We start from the raw sequence: 23,343 nt of genomic DNA, 5'->3' as shown, positions 1-23,343 counted from the left end.
CAAACAAAAAGAACAACAAGCCCACAAAACAAAACAAAAAGAACATATCCAAAACTAAATTTTAGCACTACAAGGTCTAAGAGAAAACATTTTAAAAGACAAAATCATATTGCTAGGTCTAGGTGAGCATGTAAAAAGAAAGCACTAATAACATTTAAATTGAGATTCAAGTCTTCCCTTTGATGGTGAAAACAAATTCCAGAAAGAAAATAAAATTTTCCTTTTTTTTTTTATTATTATTTAGAGTTTTACTGCTGTGAACAGGTAAAATGGCCAAGGAAAATCTTGTAATTGGGGCTGGCTTACAGGTTCAGAGGTTCAGTCCATTATCATAGAGGTGGGAGCATGGCAGCATCTAGGTAGTCATGGTGCAGGACAAGCTGAGAGTTCTACATCTTCATCTGAAGTCTGCTAGTGGCATCCAGGCAGTAGGGTGAGGATGTTAAGCCCATGACCACAGTTACACACCTAGTCCAACAGGGCCTTACCTAATAGAGCCACTCCCTGCGCCAAGCATATACAAACCATCACAGAAGGCAGTCATTTTATGCGCTAACTAAATTACATGGACAAGTGTAAAGGAGATCAAGAAAGAAATGAGGAAGAGGAAGAAGATGAAATTTCCATCAAACTTGCCAACCACTTGACACCTTGATCTTAAAATCCAAGGCCCTAGAAGAGGGAAGAAATAAAATTGTATTGTCTGAGTAAAAAATAATTCATTATAGGGAAAATTATATACACCTGAATGACATGAAATGTGATGATGTTGAAATTATATATAACAGGAGCAATTTAAGGAGGGGGCTCTGTCTTGCCTTCCAGTTTGACAGTAGATTCATTCTGGTTGGGAAGGAAGGCCTGGGAGCAAGAGCATGAGCAGTTGTCACTTGACACCCAAGGGCAGGTAGAAGAAAGACACCAGACACCACCCCCTTTTCTCTTTTATTCACCTCATGAAATGGTGCACCACCCCACCCCCATACACAGAAAGTCCATTTTCCTTCTCAATTTAACCTTTCTAGAACTATGCTTAAAGGAATACTCAGAACAGAGATGTGTTTCCATGGTGATTCTAAATCCAGCGAAGTTCACAATGAGAAATAACCATCAAAATATCCTTTCCTAGAATATTTTGTTTTCATGATCTGAGATATGGATTTAATATGCAACAATTTGGTTTTTGTTTTTTGTTAAGACACATTTTTTTCTTCTCATTTTTCCCTGTATCTTGGTGTAATAAAATAATTTCAAACAACACCTTTTTCAAGGGTTAATTATGTCTCCCCACCCCCAATTATGTTCCATCTCTAATCTCTGATACTAGAGAAATTAACTTTGCCTGAAAGTCTATTCAAATTTAGTCTAATATGCAACCATCTATTACAATAACTTTTATATTTATAAAAATATCATGATAAGGCTGGGGTGCAAAAAATCACTCACTAAAGTGTTGAGCATAAAAATATGAAGACCTATGTTCAATCCTCAAAACATACATTAGAAAAAGAAACACTGGACAAGGGGTGTGCATTTATAATCTCAAAGCTTCGAGGGTTGAGAATAGGGTTTCCTTAGGGCTCATTGGGCTGCCTTTCTACTTTACTTAATAAGTCCAATTAGTCACAAAACCAAAGTAGAGTTCTAAAGGTTGGCACCCTAGGTTACCCTTTAGTCTCTACATGTATACATGCATGCATATGAGTTAAAAGATGGACTGCATCTGCCACAGGGTTTAGGCCACTTGGGGAGGCAGGATGCAGGATGTTTTGACTCCACTTACCCCATGACTGAACCTGGCTGGTGTCTGCCATGAAAAGCTGCAGGACCCAGCTCCAGGAGTGGGCAAGCAAAGTCTGAGGTTCCCAGGGACTGTCAGAGCCAGCTCTGGGTGGTGCGGGATCGGGGGAGGTCCACAGGCATGCAAGGAGACTGGAACCATCAGGTTCTCAGACTCTTGGGCAGCCAGACACCACTGGGAGAGCTGAAAACAGAGAGCAGGGTGGATCTATCCCAATGCTGAAGGGGGAAAGAGAGCAAGCAGTGCTCCAGTTGGCTCTCATGGGGTGGAAAGAGTCCTTGACTTGTTCAGTGGTTGGCTTGGCTTGATGGAGGCAATGGCTGGGAGCTCTGAGAGGTCTTTTGTGAGAGACTATACATGCCTCTTTAGAAAAGTGCCCGTTCCATTGGTGGATCCTGATGAAAAGAGTCAGTCCATGTTTTTTTTGTTTTTGTTTTGTTTTTGTTTTTTTATTACGTATTTTCCTCAATTGGTTTTAAAGCATTTATTGTTATGAAGGAGAGTTGTGATGAATAAAACCATACCGGGTACCCTTTTCTCAGGGCTGGCCTGAGGTTAAACACCTTTTGCAGGAAGGAGTGTCTGGAAAGGAGAGCTTAATTGGCTAATCCCTTCAGACCTTTAGGTACCTTATTAAAATGGGGATCTGTCTTGAGGCTACTTGATCTGTGGTCATATCCTCTACCTGTTGGCACTTGGAGTGTTGCCCTTACATGATTGATGGCCATCAATCTATGGAGAGCTACAACCTTGTATCAGAGACCTGTTGTCCAGGAGCATGGCAAAACACCTACTGTTCCTTGCAGGGTCACCTGCGGGGTCACCGGGGTTTCAAACCTAGGTCAACCAGAAGCCAGGCTGCCTTTCACAGTTCCACACATGCATTGGAACAGTCTTTAGTGATGTCTAAAATTTAAGAACTGTGAAGGACATTCAGAAATCTCAGAAGCTAAAGGTTCCTAGAGCCTCCAGAGACATGAGCCTCGCCACACATTGATTCAGTGCTTTTGGTATCCAAGTGTGAGAAAATGTGTCATTATGTCTGGAAACCACTCCAAGAAAAAAAAGCATATCATCTTCTATTAGAAATCACTTTCGAAAGCCCTAGTTGGTAAATGAATTGTGTCTTATTTATTCTCAGCCAAATACATTGATGGATCCCCCTGTAGCAACTGATAACATGACTTTCTTTTCCAAGAGATTGTGTTTACTTAGTGGATTGGTTGCTTTGCTTTTGAGTTTTGCTGTGTGTTCCTAGTTGCCACTGAACTTGCCCCAAGCAGCCTGCCTCAGCTTGTTTAGTCTGGAGCTTGCAGGTGGCAATAGTGGAATTTTCTAACCACTTTGTTGGTTAGGATTGCATCACTACCCCTATCCTCAAGCATGTTTGCATTTCTAACAAGTGGCAAAGAGTGGAGGTTGATATGCCAATCCAAGTAGACATGCAAGGTATATTTCATTGCTTACATTGTTTCAGCTTCTTTATTTTAACAAAAAGGAAACAAGTGGGGACAGTCTCAACCAAATCTACTGAATTAGCAATTATTCTCTTTTTGTTCATTCTCAGTGAGAAATAAAGCCTGTGTATTTAGAAAATTCAAACACACACACACACACATACACACACACACACATACACACCCCACTATGACTAAAACACTGCACAAAGAAAACTTAGTTAATAAAGTCTAAAGTGTTATTTTTAGGTCTGTGCTTTCTCAGTGAACAAAATGACATTTAATAAGCAATTAAGTTGAGTTCTTGGTAATAAATCATAATTCAGAATTTGAAACATTCCTGTTGAGGTGACTGGTTTTCACCATGAATGTATTTTTTGAGGGCTCTTCTGTTGGATCCCAGCTCAGGTAGGCCGTAAGAAAGCCTGGAAGAGTTACCTACCCAATACATAGACACGTTTTGTCTCTCCAGCAATTGACAAGGGAAGTCATATTGCAAAGGCTTATGGATGGGGTTTCTTCCTGTGGGTAGAGTGGAGCCTCTGTGATTTCTGGAAATGTCTAGCAGATGAATCTATGATTTCAATGTATAAAATCTATGATATCAATACCTGTATTTTCCCTTTGCTCTCCCTCTGTTGAGGCAAATTAAATTCCATGAGGAGACGTATCTTTTATTTCAAGCAGTTTTGTCCAAGTTTCTTATAAACATGGTCAAACTCTTAATTCAAATGATTACAACTGATATTTATGCAAATTTGAATTCAAATACAAAGTTTCAGTCTCATGAAAATACCAAAGATCAAATGTGGAACCCAGCAATTGACTGTTCTGGTGAAGTGGGGAGACTGTTTTCTGAATGATAGATACGGTACCTGCATGCTGATTTTGCTGATAGGACTTCCCCTCCACCATTTGGGGCATAACCTGGAAAGATGAGAGAAAACATTTGAGTTACCTGGTGAGTGAAGCCATGCTTGCTCCTTGCTTCCTGCTGCTTTCAGGACGCCGATACTTTTGACATTAGATATTTTCTCATGTAGTATTCTATTTGGCGTGAATTACTGAAATACACTAAGCATATCTCCCTGAGGACCCAGAGCTGCAGTGTAATAGGTTGTTGCTAATAGCTTGAAACTGTACAGCAATCTAGTTTTAAAATACAACACAAATCTTTATCTAAAAGCAGTAACACCTCACTCTCATGTTGGAAGGGTGTTTTCACATTTCCTCTTGCAATGCATTGAAAGGGAAAGAGCTTCAGGAGAAATGATGCATTCTGGGCAGGGAGCCAATTTAAAAAGTCTGTTCTTTCCAGTTTGCTGTCACTTGTCGTGGTTAAACAAAACACGGAGGAGAAAAAGAGAAATTGGCTTCAGTGTAAATGTCAACATTCTGATTAAAGCAAACACGAGGCATTCAGGACTCTTGACAAAAAAAAAATTAAATTGAATTATGAAGGCTATGCAAATGGAGGCTTCCTTGGTGTGACTACCAGGACATGTGCTTTGTATTTCCTGTCTGTGCTGAGGAAATCTGTGAAACTGGACAAGGTGTTCAGAAACAGGAAAAGGGTGGTGCTCCATATTTCCCTAATGCTGACTGTGGGAACCATCCAAAATATTGGTTTAGAAACACGCTAACATGTCACAAATCTGGGGAGGGTTACAAAGCTGGCAGGGATGGCTAGTATTTCCATTCAACTGTGTTCCTGGAGAAGCCTTGTCTTTCTCCAGAACAAAATCTCCCCAAGTATTTCTTTGGGGTTTCAAAGGCTGTCTTTTCCCCATGAGGTTGGGAGCATAACGGCAATGCATATTAAATGCAGGTTTGCAAGAAATGCAGTGTTCTGTCTTGCCTACCTCTGTTTTAACAAAGACTTGAAATACTCAATTGTTTAAAATGCTGTTCGGAAGGATTCTCAGCAGGAATTCATAATATGAAATTTTAAACGTAGAATAATACATTCAATTTTAGTAATTAAAATTAATGGGGAAATGAAAAGTAGCCAGTGTGTGATATTCTTCTCTCCTGCGGGGAGGATATAATTGGCATTTTGGATGAGCAGGCATGGTCCTGTAGTAGGCAGCTGCACAGTGTGCTTGGTTATCTGTCTGCGTCTCCTTACACGATTAAGGTTGTAGCTACATGTAAGGAAACACTTCATTGTCTGAGTTCTTTGCTCTCACCATCACCATGTTTGTGAAGCAAACTTCTATCTTCAATCCAGGTTTATTATTATTATTATTCCTTTTGGGGGTATTCTAAATCTGCTTTCAAATCCATAGTTTCCTAGGTATGCCAGGCTGCCCTGTACTGACCAGAAAAGCCTATACCTGGTCCATACTCTCATGTCTTTCTGTCCTGGCCTCACATTAACTTTGTATTCATTTCATAAATATTTCCTGGAGACTGAATGTCAGTCATTTTGCCTTTACTTCACCTTGTTGCCTGTTCAGTTTCTACTCTTGATTTATTTATTTCTTTCTCAAAACACTCTGTGCTTTTCTATTTCTGAACTTTTTTGCTTTTTTTTTTTTCCTACTTAACCTTTTCCTTGAAGAGACCTTCTTGAATCTCCATTTGTATGGCCACACACATTTCAGAAATGCCTGAGAAAGGTATTAGATTTCTGCTGTACTTCAAAATAACTTCATCGTCTTCAGAACTCTGATAATATTGAAAGGCAGACCTTTGTCTAGGCATCTTCGTAGCCTGCATAAAACCAGCAAGTGGTTAGGACAGGTAGAGATAACAATCCATGTCACCTGTCAATATTCAGATTCTCTCTCACACAGAATGACTATAACTCTGCTATATCACTTTCAAGGCATTTTTCACAAATACAGGTGATGATTTTATGGACTGTTGTAGCTCTAAGTTTTAACTCTATTTTACATTAATGCCATTTTTACATTGATAGCACACCTGATGGATGAGTACATGAATGAAGACAGTTGTTCGTGTAAACACAGAAGATTGAGAACATGCATGTGCAAGATACTTTTTAATCCTCTACTGTAAGTAAGAATAACTAGAAATCCAAAAAGCAGTTGTTACAATCTTAACAATCTACATATTACTGTTCTAATCACAAAGCCTATGGTTTTCTCCAAATTGTCAGGATAGTTTGTCTTGGGATACTTCAACCGATAGAGAATGTTGTCCAATGAGGGATAGGGACAGCACATTCTAGCCTCATCAGAAATATTCTCCATCCCTACACATTAGAGTGGATGAAATGCTTTTCAGAGGACCATACATGCTCATTCTCATGCCTCCTCCATGCTTTATTTTACTGCCATCAGACCCCACAGCATCTAGGATTTCCCATACACTAAATAATAATTGTATTTCCTGTTATACATGCAGATGTGAAACTCCAGGTTAGTAAGTGCTTCTAAAGATACTCATGAATTCTGTCCACAACATCCTCTGTTGACAAATTGCAATAAAGACTGAGATGTGTTTAGTATATATTCTGGTCTTATTCCCCAGACACCATAAAAGTTCCCCCAGTCTGGAGCAGCACTCCTAGTATTCTAGAAAATGGAAGAGACAAGAGATTTCCCCAAGTGATTCTTCATTTTCACAACAAGGAGACCCGCAAACCTCTCCTTAAGACTTAATGGACAAGAAATTAGTGTCAAAAACTAATTCATGTCACAATTTTTAATATATTTGTTCTCATTCATTTATTCGTTCATCTAGTCTAGTCTTGTGGTACACCCACCTCTCCTCATAGTGTTACTCAGTAAATACAGTGGGATACACAGAACCTAATGTCGCTGAGATTTACAACATGCATTGTAAACTACATGTGGAAACTGCATTATATGATAAATAAAAACTATAAAGCCTGAGCAAGAATTCAAAAGAGATTATCAGACACGCACTTTAAGTAGGTGAATTAAAATCAGAGGCACACACATTCTAAGTTTTTTAGGAGCAACCTGGGAGCTGGTGTGAAACACAGCAGGTGTTTGTTTAGCAGGTAGGGTCTCCTCATGGCACACTATCCTCCCAAGGAGAAGCCGAACTAGAGTGGATACTTGCTGGCCTACATCCTGCATCCCCTCTTCTCAGATCTGTGTACTTAGACTCGCAAAGGATGGCTTTTACTGTTTTTGTTTTCATGTGGAGAAAAATACATGTTCCCCCGTTCAAAGTAAACACTCTGGAAGCAGCTACGACTGTTCAGATTTCTTTAAAGACCCTAACGCCACTTACCCTTGCTTTTCGACTGCGGGGAACATAATGAAATTGAAGTCTCTCATGGAGCTTTTCTTCTCCTTCTTTCAGCCTTAACAGAAAGCAGTAGGGGACGTTCAAGCCACCAATGCCACTGCCATTTCAGCGTCTGCTTAGGTTTATTCTTAAGAAAAAAAAATGGCACTGGCTTAATGCTTTCTTATTTTTTTGTACACATATGTTTTGCTTAGAGAAGCCCTGAGATTTGTCATTTACCTCCTGCTCCCTCTCCTCCCTCACGTGGTGCCTCAGTTGTCTTTTATAAATCTGGTGCAAGACAGTAGTTTGAGGCTTAATAGAGGCCTCCTGCTACAATGCTTTTGAAAGGAGCTTTAGCAGATTTTCCTGCCCTGCCCTGCCCTGCCCTTTCCTCTGCCTTTCTCTCTCTCTCTCTCTCTCTCTCTCTCTCTCTCTCTCTCTCTCTCTCTCTTTCTTTTGCTTTTTTCTTTGTTATCATGATCCTGGTTCACAGTTTACTTCAAGGCCTACTGTGTAGTTAGTAGGAATTCATACAGGTCACTTTGGAACAAAATGTAAAATTCTTATTGGACAACTTTTAAGGTCTCATTTCGTATGGATACATTCCACACAAAAGGTCTATTCTTGAATTTTTCTGGTATTTGGGAACCTAACTCCTGTCCTTTTAGCTCTGAGCTGTAGTCTTTGATAGATAAACCATTTTACTAGTCTACTTTTGATATCTGGCTTTTGGCAGCTGAACCAAACTTCTCTATGGAATCATACAGAATGGACAAAAATCTGCTAAGTAAAAGTTCTACCTTGATTCTTGTCCTCTTGATGGAAATAAATAAACATAGAAATTCAGTTTAAGTACAAGTTTTATTAGCAAGCTAATAAAAGCAAAATGTAGTCTACTCAAGGGAGGTAAAGAGATTGTGTGAGGGCCCGAAAGACACATGGTAGCTAATTGGGTTCTATATTCCAGATAATTGATTATTTTGATCAATGTCCAGTAGGAAGCATGACCAGGTTAAGCTGACTCCTTTGCATGGTGGATCAACTCTTAGGAAACTTCTTCCCTAGACCCCATGAATCCTTCCCTGGAAAGTGAGTGACTGACCAAAACTCACATTCTCTGGATGGTATAATAAAGCAAGGGCTTTTGATATTACAGTTTTTGTTCATGGCTATGTATGAAAACTGAGAGAGCACCCAGCACCTTAGTTCCTGATACAGTGGAAAGGATCTAATTGTCACTTCAAGAAAGTTTTACCATTAAAGGACATTCTAACCATTAGTATACACACTTACTGAAATACAGCAGAAGCATTTGGCTTCTTTCATCTATAGGTCCATGGTACTGACTCTCAATTTCCTCTTCAAAAGATATTAATCCATATAATTGTTTAAGTAAGACAGCTGATATCCTGGTTCTTTAATGTTCTCTTTAGGCTGAGCAGGCTTGTATAACCTACTTTTGGGCCCAATATGTATCATGTTAGTGATATAATTAGGTTTGTTGTGGTGAGCAGCCTTTGATTATGAGTAATGTGTTGATTGTGTTGAGTGCAGTTCTAGATGAATTTTGTCTTATTCTATAGGTTGTAGAATATGAATTATCAAAAACCTGCTTTAAGTAAGGACATATACATTTCCAAATATTTTTTAAAAATCTGCACTCCTTAAATCTAAACAGCATATTTTCTTTATATTTCTCAAAAACTCCCAGAAGATTTTGAGAACAACAATGGGCAACCTGGAGAACCTGCAAACCAACCTTGGTCTTCATAAACTATTCTCTAATTTTTGTAATTTTACAGGAAACATTATGGTAGAGAAGAGTTTTTATGACTCTTAGACGTAATTCAGAGAAGGATTCCAAAGCTGTTCTCAGACAACAAGAGAATTGGCTGTGCCATTCTTGGTGTAGCTATGAAGCTTTCTGGAAGAGTTGGTATCTTTTTGCTATCATATAGATGAAACAAACAATCTGAAAGCCTGTTGTTCACTCCAACTATAAATTACCCAGAACTGTGTAGCACTCTAATGGTACTCCAGACTACCCTTCCACAATTTAAAGAACATTGATTTTATAATTACATTGCTATGAGAGCCAATATAATTCAAGCCATGTATAAGGCTGAACATCAGTGCTCCTGTTGACATTTGTTCCTCTCTTCTGGTGTTAAAAGGAATTAACACTGAAACATTTTAATGAACTCTTAATGTCTAGAAGTGTGTGTTCTACTGAGTCTGGCCAGGTCATCTAAAGGTCATCTTCACATGGCTCTCACTCCTGGAACAGAGTCAGCAGGGTGTAGGCCTCCACATATATTGATGGTTGCTGTGGACACAGGCTTTTTTGTATAATATGTACATATTTTCATGCTCCTCCATTGAGGAATTTCCTCTCTGCTAAAGTTAATGAATCTGATAATCAGAGACAGCATGAGTCCTGGGAGACAAACTTGTAGCTAATGTCTCAGCAAAATGTTAAATGCTGATAACTTCAGGACAGCCCTTAAGGCTATTGGAAAGAACTCTGAAAATATGACTCATGGAATATATAATTTCTCAACTCTACAAAATATAAGGATGCATTATGAATTTTACAGGTAGCATCGTAAACCTCAAAAACCAGAGGCAGTTGCACTGTGAACGAGCTTGTAAGAAAAACACAAAGGCAGGCAAATTTCTGAGTTCAAGGTCTGCCTGTGACAGAACTAGGCTGGGCCCAGACATGGTGGAAATACTAATCTCACAACTGGATCCTACCCAGCTTGTTGATTGTCTGTGCTTACAAAGGCAGGCAGATTTTTTTTTAATTCATAAGCTATGTTAAAATATGTGCTTTTTGTCTCCCTAAGAATCAAGAGGCTGGGGTTATGGGATGCTGTTTCATGGGATAATCAAAAGGGAGTCTGGGGTAATGACTGAATTCATATATATAAATAAATGACTGGGCTTTTGACCTGTAAGATCTCTCTCTCTCTCTCTCTCTCTCTCTCTCTCTCTCTCTCTCTCTCTCTCTCTGTCTGGAAAACTGTCTTGAATAGAATGTAGGTAGACATTTTTGTATCCATTCCTCTGTTGAGGGACATCTGGGTTCTTTCCAGTTTCTGGCTATCATTAATAAGGCTGCTATGAACAGAGTGGAGCATGTGTCCTTATTACAAGTTGAAACATCTTCTGGGTATATGCCCAGGAGAAGTATTGATGGATCTTCCAGTAGTACTATGTCCAATTTTCTGAGGAACTGCCAGACTAATTTCCAAGTGGTTGTACCAACTTGCAATCCCACCAGCAATGGAGGAGTGCTCCTCTTTCACCACAGCCTCGCCAGTATCTACTGTCACCTGAATTTTTGATCTGACTGGTGTGAGGTGGAATCTCAGGGTTGTTTTGATTTGCATTTCCCTGATGATTAAGGATATTGAACATTTTTTTTCAGGGGCTTCTCAGCCATTCGGTATTCCTCAATAGAGTACTACTCAGCTATTAAAAACAATGAATTTATAAAATTCTTAGGCAAATGGATGGATCTGGAGGATATCACCCTGTGTGAGGTAACCCAATAACATAAGAACTCATATGATATGCATTCACTGATAAGTGGATATTAGCCCAGAAACTTATAGTACCCAAGATACAATTTGCAAAAAACATGAAACTCAAGAAGAAGGAATACCAAAGTAAGGATACTTCGTTCCTCCTTAAAATGTGGAACAAAATACCCATGGAAGGAGTTACAGAGACAAAGTTTGGAGCTGAGGCAGAAGGACAGACCATCCAGAAACTGCCCTACCTGGGGATTGATCACATAAACAGCCACCAAAGTCAGACACTATTTCATATGCCAGCAAGATATTGCTGATAGGACCCCATATAGGTGTTTCTTGTGAGGCTATGCCAGTGCCTGGCAAATACAGAAGTAGATGCTCACAGTCATCTATTGGATGGAATACAGGGCCCCCAATGAAGGAGCTAGAGAAAGTACCCAAGGAACTGAAGGGGTCTGCAACCCTATAGGTGGAACAACAATATGAACTAACCAGTACCCCCAGAGCTCGTGTCTCTAGCTGCATATGTAGCAGAATATGGTCTAGTCAGCCATCATTGGGAGGAGAGGCCCTTGGTCTTGTGAGGATTATATGCCCCAGTACAGAGCAATGCCAGGGCCAGGAAGCAGGAGTGGGTTGGTTGGGTGCAGGGCAGGGGGAGGGTATAGGGGACTTTTTGGATAGCATCTGAAATGTAAATGAAGAAAATATATAATAAAATGGAGTACTACTCAGCTATTAAAAATAATGAATTTATGAAATTCCTAGGCAAATGGATGGACCTAGAGGGCATCATCCTGAGTAAGGTAACCCAATCACAAAAGAACTCACACAATATGTACTCACTGATAACTGGATATTAGCCCAGAAACTTAGGAAACCCAAGATATAAGATACAATTTGCTAAACTCATGAAACTCAAGAAGAATGAAGATGAAAGTGTGGACACTTTGCCCCTTCTTAGAATTGGGAACAAAACACCCATGGAAGGTGTTACAGAGATACAGTATGGAGCTGAGAGGAAAGGATGGACCATCTAGAGACTGCCATATCCAGGGATCCATCCCATAATCAGCCTCCAAACACTGACACCATTGCATACACTAGCAAGATTTTGCTGAAATGACCCAGATAGAGCTGTCTCTTGTGAGACTATGCTGGGGCCTAGCAAACACAGAAGTGGATGCTCACAGTCAGCTATTGGATGGATCACAGGACCCCCAATGGAGGAGCTAGAGAAAGTACCCAAGGAGCTAATGGGAACTGCAACCCCATAGGTGGAACATTATTATGAACTAACCAGTACCCCAGAGCTCTTGACTCTAGCTGCATTTGTATCAAAAGATGGCCTAGTCGGCCATCACTGGAAAGAGAGGCCCATTGGACTTGCCAACTTTATCTGCCTCAGTACAGGGGAATGACAGGACCAAGAAGTGGGAGTGGGTGGGTGGTGGAGTGGGTGGGGGAGCAGGTGGGGGACTTTTGGGATTGCATTGGAAATGTAAATGAAATAAATACCTAATAAAAAAATAAAATTAAAAAAATTTCTTTTGGAAAAAATAAAAAGCTTTAAGAAACTAAAGAACATGGGCAGATAGCTTGTACCATATGATTTGACTTCGAGATGGACTTTTACATCTCCCAAACACCCCTTTCTCTGAACCCCTCTCCAAGCTGAGGCTATTCCTTAGCAATGTTCTCTGGCTTTATTCTGGGTTTTGGATTCAATGTAGCAAACTATGTTCTTTGGGCCAAAGCTAAAAACACTGAATTATTTATCCTATGCATAGACTATGTATAGGTAGTTCTTGATCAGTGAAGACTGACTTATATAGCAATTTCTACTTCCTTTAGCAATAGTACAAAATGTATGAGGGCTACGTTTAGAGTTTACATAGAGACTGAGGGCTGTTTGGGAATGAATTGTAGATGATATTATGCCTTATATTACAAGTAAGTCTTTGATGCCCAAAGTACTGGGAGGGAAAGGGTAGTTTAGAAAGGGGGACTCAGAACATTCTACAAAGAAGATATTATAACTTTAATTGTTGTCCATAAATACATTATTAAAGCAATTATATATGCGTATATATGCACATCCAAATATGCAAGTGCACAGTTATTATATATGCACATTTCCCACAATGTATTTTTAAAAAATAATAGATAAATGGTACAGAACAGAGAGAACATTTATGATTCCAATGATTCTAAAGACTGCATACTTATGAGAATTTAAGCTGTGATCTTCAAAAGACACAAACACATATACTAACATGAACACACAAAATATTTTACAAGAAAAAAGCAAATGTACAGGCTGTTTTGGAAGTTTACATTTTCTATAAATACAATGGAGATATACCCAAGGCTCTACACCATGTTTTGTATTGACAGACTCACAGTTACATAGGTAGACACATGAACACTCATACAAAACCATACACTAATGCATAAGCATATATACAAACAAAATAAAGCACAAATTCTTCGTTAAATTATTATGTACCGATATGATTGATTCTTTAATATCTTTGAAGATTGATCTATTCAGCTACATATTCAAATTTACATATTACTTTTTCTCTTCATTAGAAAACAAGTTCTATATTGCAAGCATGTTCATCTCGTGACAACTGCACATTCAAAATGTTTATAAATCTATGTCACATATTTTTGTGAAATAATCTTACTTTCAATTTTTAGTGGAAAAATTTATTGATGTTTATTCTCTGAATTTCTTTTCTGTAGTTATGCGAAACTTATTAGCCTATTTTAATAATTTGTTCTATTTTAAAAATTAAAATGTTTATATTTAAGTTACATGTTAATGGTACTTGTATTTCCTGAGAAACATGAATCGTAATTTTGTATTTTTTCTATTTTGACAATATGATTTTTATGGTCTAAAGAGACAATGCCAAATATGACATTACTTAACGTAGTGACTTTTAAAAAAATAAAAATTAAAAAACCTAACGCACTGGAATCAAACAAAACAAACATAAGGAAAAGAGCCCAGGAGAAGGTTAAAGACACAGAGACCCACTTGTCTCCACACTCTGAAAACACTAAACTGGAAGCCATATATGTAAACAGAAGGTCAGGTACAGACCTGTGTAGGCCTTATGCATGCTGCCTCAGTCTCTATGAGTTTATTGTGATTTGATCCTGATGATTTAGAACAAGAACCTTGTTTTCACTGTGTCCTCAGTCTCTGTGGCTCTCACACTCTTTCTGCCTCTTCTTCTGCAGGGTTCCCTGAAACCTAAGAGGAAGAAATTTTTGGAAACATTCTATTTAGGGCTGAATAGTCTATAGTCTCTAAGTCTCTGCCTTGGTGTAGGACTTTGTATTTGTTCCCATCAAATAAGGAAGCTTCTCCAATGATGGCTGATCAAGGCAGTGATCTATGATTATGCCAGGATGCCAATAAGAGGAGTTTCATTGGCCCTTTATTTTTAGTACAGCAATATTGCCTTTACCCTTGGTCTATGGGCTCTCTTTTCTCAGGTTCATGGTCACCCAAGCAATGATAGGTATGGGTCCTCTCTCATGAACTGAGCCTTAATTCAAATCAAATAGTTATTGTTTATTCCCACAAACTTAGTACAACCATTGCCCTAACATAACTTGCAGGAAGGACATTATTGTAGATCTAATTGTGGCTGGCTTGTAGTTTTTCATATTTTCTTTAGTAACTTGAAGAATACCTTCCTAATCTATAACTATTAACATGCAGGGATAAGGCTTTATGTAGGCACTAGTTATACTTCTCTATATTCAAAAATTTGTATAGATGTTGCCTTCAGCCATCAGTTTGTAGAGAGTAAACTATAGTCTTGGCAACAACCTGGCTGTTTGAAAATTTATTCAATGACTGAGCAATATGTCTTTGTGTAAATTACCACATTTTCTTTATCTATGTGTGTCATCAGGGACATCTATATTTTTTCCAATTTATGTATATTTTGAATATAGCAGCAATGCACACTACTGAAAATGTGTCCCTGTAATAGGATGAAGTACACTTTTACATATGGATCTTGAGCAAGATGAATTCCCATATTCCGGAGGAACTACCATACTGATTTGCATGCAGGCTATACAGTTTTGTGATCCCACCAACACTGGATGAGTTTTCTCCTTATTCACATCCTTGCTAGCATATGCTGTCATAGGTTTTATTGATCCTAGCTATTCTGGCAAATGTTAAAATGTAATCTCATAGTAGTTCGATCTGTATTGTCCTAATGATTAAGAATATTGAACATTTAAGTGTATCTCAGCAATTTCACTTTATGTAGCATTTTTTCATTTTTGAGAAATCTTCATCTAGATATGTATCCCAATTTTTTATTAGATATTTTTCTTTATTTACATTTCAAATGTTATCCCCTTTCCTGGTTTCCCCTCTAAAAGCCCCCTATCACCTCCCCCTCCCCCTGCTCATCAACCCACCCATTCCTGCATCCTGGCCCTGGCATTCCTCTATACTGGGGCATAGAACCTTAATAGGACCGAGGGCCTCTCCTCCCATTGATGACCAACTAGGCCATCCTCTGCTACATATTTAGCTAGAGCCATGAGTCCCACCATGTGTTTTCTCTGGTTGGTTGTTTAGTTCCAGGGAGCTCTGGGGGTACTGGTTATTTCATATTGTTGTTCCTCCTATGGAGCTGCAAAATCCTTCAGTTCCTTAGTTACTTTCTTTAATTCCTTCATTGGGGACCCTGTGGTCCATCCAATGGATGGCTGTGAGTGTCCACTTCTGTATTTGTTAGACACTGGCAAAGTCTCTCAGGAGACAGCTATATCAGGCTCTCATCATGCATCCCAATTTTTAATTGGGTTATTTGGAGGCTTGTTTTTTGATATATATTGTTATATGTTCTTTGTAGATTTCACTATTAGCTCCCTGTCAGATGTATAGTTGGTAAAAATTTTCCCATTTCATAGGCTGCTTCTTGATTGTGTCCTTTGTTTTGCAGAACACAGCCAGTTTCATTGGTCCCCTTTATTAATTGTTGCTTTTAGTACCTGTGCTAATGCTCTTTTCAGAAAGTTGTTTTTTTTTCCCCTAAGACAATGGCTCAAGGCTATTCCCCACTTTCTCTTCTATCAGTTTCAGTGTATCTGGTTTTATGGGAAAGTTTTAACCTACTTGGAGTTGAGTTTTGTGTAGTGTGAAAAGTACAGATCTATTTGGACTTTTCTAAATCTAGCCATCTTGTTTGGCCAGCACCATTTGTTGAGGATCCTGAGTATTTTGTCCGGTGAGTATTTTTGGCTTCTTAATAAAGAAACAGAAGTGTGTGTGTGTGTGTGTGTGTGTGTTTATCTAGAGTGCAGGATGATTTATTCCGTTTGTTTTCTGTTTTCTTGGGTGTAGTTAACCTCTTTAGATTGGAGTTTTCCTTCAGTGTCTTCTGTACCCCTATATTTGAAAATAAATATTGCTTAAGTTTGGTTATACAATAGAATGTTTTACTTTCTGACATAGTGATTGACAGTTTTGCTGGCTCTAGTAGTCTGCACCATCATCTGTAGAACACCTGTTCAGGTCTTTCTTTTATTTAGAGTCTCTATTGAGAAGTCATGTTTAATTTCAATATGTCTGCTTTTATATGTCACCTGTTCTTTTTCCCCTGCAGGTATCTTTTTTTTTTTTGTATGTTTAGTGTTTTATTAATTGCTGAGGAGATTTTTTTTATGGTCCAGTCTTGTAAGAATTCTGTATATTTCTTGTATCTTGATATGTATCATCTTTAGGTTAGGGAATTTTTTTTCCATGATTTGGTTGGGAATATTTTTTGTGGCTGTGATCAGGGTTTCTTCTCCTTCCTTTGTTCCTATTGTGCTTACATTTGGTCTTTTCAAAGTGTTCCAGATTTTTGGGAAGTTTTGTGTCAGGAATTTCTTAGATTTAACATTTTCTTCAACTGAGGTATCCATTTCCATATAGGCTTTTTAATGAGGTATTTATTTCATTTACATTTCCAATGCTATTTCTTGTATTGTGTCTTCAGTGTCTGAGATACTTCAACCTGTTCGATTCTTTTGATGAGGTTTGTCTCTGAGGTTCTTGTTTGAGATGTTAATTTTTTTTCTTTCCAGAATTTATTGTTTGAGTTTTCTTTATTGATTCTACATCTAGTTTCATGTTTTGAAGTGTTTTATTCATTTTGTTCTACAGGTTATATTTCTATAGATTTTATTATGGAATTCACCCATTTCCCTTTTAAGGACCTCTATCGTATTCACAAAGGCTTTTATTGTATTTTACTTTCTTTTCAGTTACTGCACCAATATTCACGACCTGCTATGATAGAGTTTCTGGTTTCTAATGAAGACATATTTTCCTGACTGTTACTCATTTTGTTTTTAGCTGCCATCTAGGCATCTGGGGTTGGGAAGATTGTAATTTATAAGAGTTTTGTTCCTTGCTTTCTGTTTGCTCTCTGGTTCTTAGGAGTGTGCGTCTCTATGTTGCCCAGTAGAAAATTCTTCTGAGTTCCTGATAGGTGTTGTCACTGAAGTCCCCTTCAAAAGCTGTATTTGGAGCTGACAGGAATGGAAATGGACTAGTAATGGGGGACCTGAGGGAGTCCACAAGAAATAAGAGAGCAGTGTATTCCTTCACGAACTTCTTTCTACTCTAGAGATAGGAATAGAGAGTGAGGAGACAGTGTAGTTGTTGGTTTTCTACAGAGCTAGGAATGAGACTGGGGGATTAATATTGGAGGAATGAAGGGAGGTAAATAAAATAAATCAGGTAAAGCATACCAGCTTTCATGGTTGGAGTGGACTGTGTGTTCCCAGGAAATGCCCACTCAAGATGGGGACTTGGTTAAAACAATGAGTGGGAAGGAGGGACATTAGGAGGGGAAGTTCTGTGTGATCCAGTGAAGATGAGCACTGGGCAGGATCACTGGATTGGAGGCTGAAGCAGGTGGTGTGCCACAAAGCTAAGGAAATGACAGGGAATTGGCCTTGGAGGAAAAGAGGGAAAAATAAGAATCTGATGTAAGCCTACCTGCTTCCCTGGATCAATGAGTGACTTCTGAATAGACTTTTTGAAGACATATTGCATAGTTTGTATTAACTTTAAGTTCTTGGAACATTTTTTGAAATCTACTTAATGTCACTGATGATTCAGGAGAATAAATGCTCTCATGGCATCCTGTATTTTTACTCAGAGTCATAGGAGTGTCACAAACACACACACACACACACACATACACACACACACACACGTACATGCACACACCCTCATACACATGCATGCATGAATATATACATATTATTACAACCCACATAAAATGTAAATAGAGTTGTTTCAGCTTTTTAAATTAATGTTTACATATTTCTTGTTTTCTTGCTTTGACTATTATTGACAAATTTGTGCTGAGTTCTAATAACTTGTTAATTTATAAAAGAGCTTTAGAATTCTTCATGTATTCTATATTCATAAATATTATTGTAGTCCATTGGAAAGTTCAGATAATTGTTTTCAATTTACTGCTTTTGAAGTAGAGAGTCCTATAATCTTTAAGTGATACTTTCATTTTTGGAACACTATGTTGGCCAGTGTTTCATCACCATAGCACATACCTATAAACAAAATATTTGCTTGCTTTCATAATTTTGGAATTTGTAATCCATATTCCATTGTTCATTTTGCTTTGAATGAACTTATGATGAGGTAGAAAAACATTCTGTGGCAAGGTGCTAGAGTTAAGCAAACACTTATCCCTCCTGAGAGAGACAGAGAGAGAGACAGAGACAGAGACAGAGACACACAGAGAGAGAGAATGAATGAATCAGAGTCTTCCCCAAACACGTTATAGGAAACCATGCTTATAGATTTCTTCACCTCCAAGCACTGCCCCAGGATGGACCACTCTACCATTAACAGTGGAACATTTTGGAACAGGGAGAAACACTCTGAAAATCTTAAATTCTGTATTGATACTACCTGATGAATAGATTATATTTCTTCTTTATGACCTTTGACCTGCTTTGAGGGTGCATTATATTCCTTGTTTTCCTAATGGTAAATTCATCCTGGAGTACATACATTAATTCATGCTAGCTATATCAATACACGGTTTCATATGATACAAGATTTTCTTGACTGATATTTTTACGACAGCACTAGAGCTTTGGTAACCTACGGTATGTTTATGCAAGCAGACATGCTTGAATATCTATAACCTAGCACAGTGTCAGTTTTATGCCAGCTATAAAAAAGCCCAAAAGGAAAAAAAAAACCAAAACCAACTACAAAAAAACAAACAAACAAGTAAATGAAAATTAAAAAAAAAAAAGCAAGATTGAATCTTTATAGATCTAGAGTGTTTAGATTAGATGGAAAGACAATTGCATCGTGAAGGGTTGATAGTATAATCTATAAGACCTTCTCCTTGTCTCCACCATCCTGTTCTCACTAGAGACACGTAGATGCACGTAAAAGGTCAGTGCACAAGGCAAGGCAGTGCAAATAGTAGTCATCTGCTTCATTTCATTGGAATTCAAAATAATGCATAAATTGTCTTAGCCTCTTTACCTAGAAAGATCTGGATTTTGTAGTTGTGTGTTTTGTCTTCTCTTACTGAGATAGGATTTATGTTAAATTTTAGCAAACCCCAAGATGAGAAACCCTGAGAACCTGTAGCTGATATCTACTTATTTTGGTTTTTTTGTTTTTTGTTTTTTGTTTTTTTGGTTGGTTTTTTTGTTTGTTTGTTTTGTTTTCTTTTGTCGAGTTGGGGGACTGAAAGATATTCTTGCTGAGAACTCATGGTTCAAGATATAATGTTGGTAAGACAGACTGATGTTAAATGCCCAGGAACCTAAGAGGGCTCGGCTCCTCTCGTATAATTTTGTGCTTCCACCTACACGTGTTTCACTTATACCTAATACCAGGAATTGTTTAAATTACTATGGAAGGTCCTACCAATATTTTGACTGTATGAACTGAATTCATAGTTCCTAAGTCATTGCTGAGCCCCTGAGCTGGACTTGATTTAGCCAGGATTTTACGCAAAGAAATTATGTTTAGTTTAGCCTACCTGGTTTATTTCATCCCTCAGCAATGATTTTCTAACTCTGTGAGCCAAAAGCAGCAAAGATGATTTATACAAGCCAAGGAAGAGAAAGGCATATCTCTATCTTATGAGTCTATTTACAAAGGGAATTACAGAGATACCTGCTTACCAGGAAAAAAAATCACAAAGTTGAGACAGTGAAAGTGCCATTAAGTCATTTTTCCATCCCTAGAACCTGGCAGGGAATTGTTCCCTGAGGTGCAATTCCCTGCTTCTCTTGCAGCCAGGTTTTAAACATCTTAAGCTAAAGCACTGCCCTGCCCTCCCCCAGCAGTGACTATAGTGCCTCATAAATCTCTGTGGTCTGGGTCTCTTGTGATGCTTATTTCGTTGTCCCTGGGAGGCTATGTAGTTGTGTCATGTGCTAAAGAAAAGAAAGCAAGTATTAGACCTGTGCATGTGCCACACACTGAATCTGTTAGCATCCTTTGCTGAGTTTCTTTAATTCGGAAACATTAAATCTTAAGGATGCCTCACTACTTCACTGTGCATGCTTTTATTACTCCCAGGGGCAGCATGGAGCCTTATTCTGTGACTCCCTCTTCTACTGAATGGCACTGGTGGTTAGGACCAGTGCTTTGCATACACCATTGAAGCTTGAAGTGATGGCTCACAAGAAAGTCATGATTCATCCCTTGCCCTAACCAGTCTCCCATCACAGTTTGCTTTAGGGCTGAGGATACATTAGATATCAGTTTCTAAAGAAACTTGCAATCTAGAAAAAGAAAATTCTAGGAATTATTACACATAAAGTTTTGCTACACATTAACACCTATACCTGTGTTAAATTATCATTCTATCTATCCAGTAACTTAAATAAGATTTAATGAAACAAAACTTAAAATGAAAAGAATATATTAATCCATTTATTATTAACTTAATTATCCCCCATGGGAGCTCATTTGTTAAAGCTCTAACCCACATCCTGGCAGTATTTTAATATTGTTTATTTAAACAGGTGAGTAAGGTTAAACAGGTTCACAAAGGCAAGGTGCTAATCCAAAAGGAGGGACCTCAGAATAGCGGAAAAATACCAGAGAATAAGTGTACACAGGCAATGGGCCTTGGGAAGATACATGTATAATTGTCCATGAACAAATCACAAAGAAGGGGTCTCAAAAATCAACAGCAGGCATTTTAATTTGGGAAGTTTTGCTTCAAGAACTTCAAGAAATCAAAATGCTAATTGTCAAGCCCCCCAAGGCATATTTATTTATTTATTTATTTATTTATTTATTTTAAAAAGTAGCATGTGTTACGTTTTTGCTAGTTCAACTATTATTATCATCAAGCTTTTAAGATAACACTTCTTTCAACAATTATCCTTTTCAGGTACTTACTCCAAAAAGCAACTGCTAAGAGAAAGGATGTGTAGCACTTAGGATATCTTTCATTGTAGGTGCAGCACTTATTATTCTGTTTTGAAGACTGTATTTATTTATTTATTTACTTGCTTGCTTGCTCTGTGGAACCGTATCTGTCTGGTGGCAGAAATTTTGTCTAACTAACTAAACAATTATTATTGTATGATACAGTGTCTGTCACATAGAACGTATATTTTAAAAACGAATCAAAATTAGTATGTAGGATTATTATTCTATAAATGTCAGCAATATTCTGGAGATATTTGTGACTTCTAACTTGAATACTATGTAGCTCAGGACTATCATCTCATTTTATTTTTGTGAATGGATACATTTTGTTGTTCTCTTCAAGTAAAGGAACTGACATGAGAGAAGATCTTACCGGCTGAAGATGCGACTCCACTTACAGTGTTAGTGTTCATATTTCCTATAATCTGGTGTAATAGTCCTTGTTCTGTATCACATTTGTGTTCATATGCCACAGTTGTTTAAATATTCAGTGGTACGTTATGATATCCAAAGAAACATTTCCAATACTTGGTTGGCAGCCACGGATTGCCAGAGCACAACTCTACCTGTTTATTCTATTTTCTACCAGCCTTAGCACCATTCTTCCATGGCTGACATCCATCTTTATGAAAATATGTCTCAATACTTTATGAAAAAAGTACCTCATACCTTGCCTTTGTCCATAGAGTAAACACAATTTACACTTTAAAATTCAGTGCAAGTATCATGTTTCTGTGAAATCTCAAGGCTAATGCAAATCAACTGGTCTTTCTTTCTACCTATTTTTTCCCTATAGCATTCTGAATATTGATTATCCTCAAGTTTATGATGCTGTAAGATAATTTCATGCAAATACCATCTTCCAATACATTCAAATGAATACCAATATCAATAAAACTGATTAGAAAATAATAGTGTATTAATTTGGGAGAAGATGATAAATCTTTCATCATTCTTGGTTGTTTTCTTGTTTCTTTTTCCTCTTCATGTCCTACCAAGTGTTCCCTCTGAAATCATACAAGGTGATTATGAATTACTAGTATGGCATAACGATGAAGAAGAGTCTGGCCTCAGCCTCAGAGTAAACTTTGTGAGTCAAAAGCCACTTATCTTCATATTATATACTTTTATTATGTTCTCTTTTGTTTCATTGTATTTTATGTATGTGACTTGTTGTGTATACACACACACATACATCACATCAGATCAATTAGAACTGGATTAAACTTGGTATAGAAGACTAAACATGAGATTTCTGAACGAGCAGTAGTCTTAACTGCTAGTTGTCTTTCTAGCCACCATGCCATAGCATCTGATGACAGAATTCTCCATTGTAACATTAAGATCTTTCTCTTACTCATCTTCTACACCCTATCATATAATAATTAAAAAGAGTATTATCTAATTCTCATAAGCAATCTAGCTGGTAGTATGGTATCAGTTTCATTTAAATGTGCTCATTTGTAGGCATCATTTCCAATCAGTTCACCTTCATTGGATGATGTTTTCTTTTCTTATGACAGGAACCAATTGCCTTGGAAAATTCTGAGATATTCTTGATGTTTCTGACATCATCAACCCCAAGACATTACTTACACTTAAACAAGCTTTCTAAAATGTTATATTTAAATATATAACATTAGAACTAAAAGAAAAGCAGAATGTACATATTAGATACAGTGGCATAACAATAAAGTTTTCATATCAAAAAGTGCTATTAATTAATAACCATCACCCTGGTTAAAGTAAATGAATCCAAGATTTATTTATTTATTTATTTATTTATTTATTTATTTATTTATTTAAGAATCCAAAAAAAAAAAAAAAAAA

The 23,343-nt window shown here is 37.7% G+C and overlaps 1 long non-coding RNA gene across 1 annotated transcript in view; it reads right to left on the bottom strand.

The window, feature by feature from the left end:
- Positions 1–374: 374 nt before the first annotated feature.
- The window catches only part of LOC115029856, a 23,293-nt gene continuing 324 nt past the window's right edge, over positions 375–23,343 (bottom strand). The window contains exons 2-3 of the long non-coding RNA XR_003835412.1: positions 4,134–4,185; positions 375–672 (exon numbers count right to left, since the gene is read on the bottom strand). This is a non-coding gene — a long non-coding RNA (uncharacterized LOC115029856). The remainder of the gene's footprint in view (positions 673–4,133; positions 4,186–23,343) is intronic.

Source organism: Mus caroli, chromosome 18, assembly GCF_900094665.2.
Source record: "Mus caroli chromosome 18, CAROLI_EIJ_v1.1, whole genome shotgun sequence".
Taxonomy (NCBI): Eukaryota; Metazoa; Chordata; class Mammalia; order Rodentia; family Muridae; genus Mus; species Mus caroli.
This window is presented reverse-complemented; position numbering and strand designations above follow the sequence as displayed.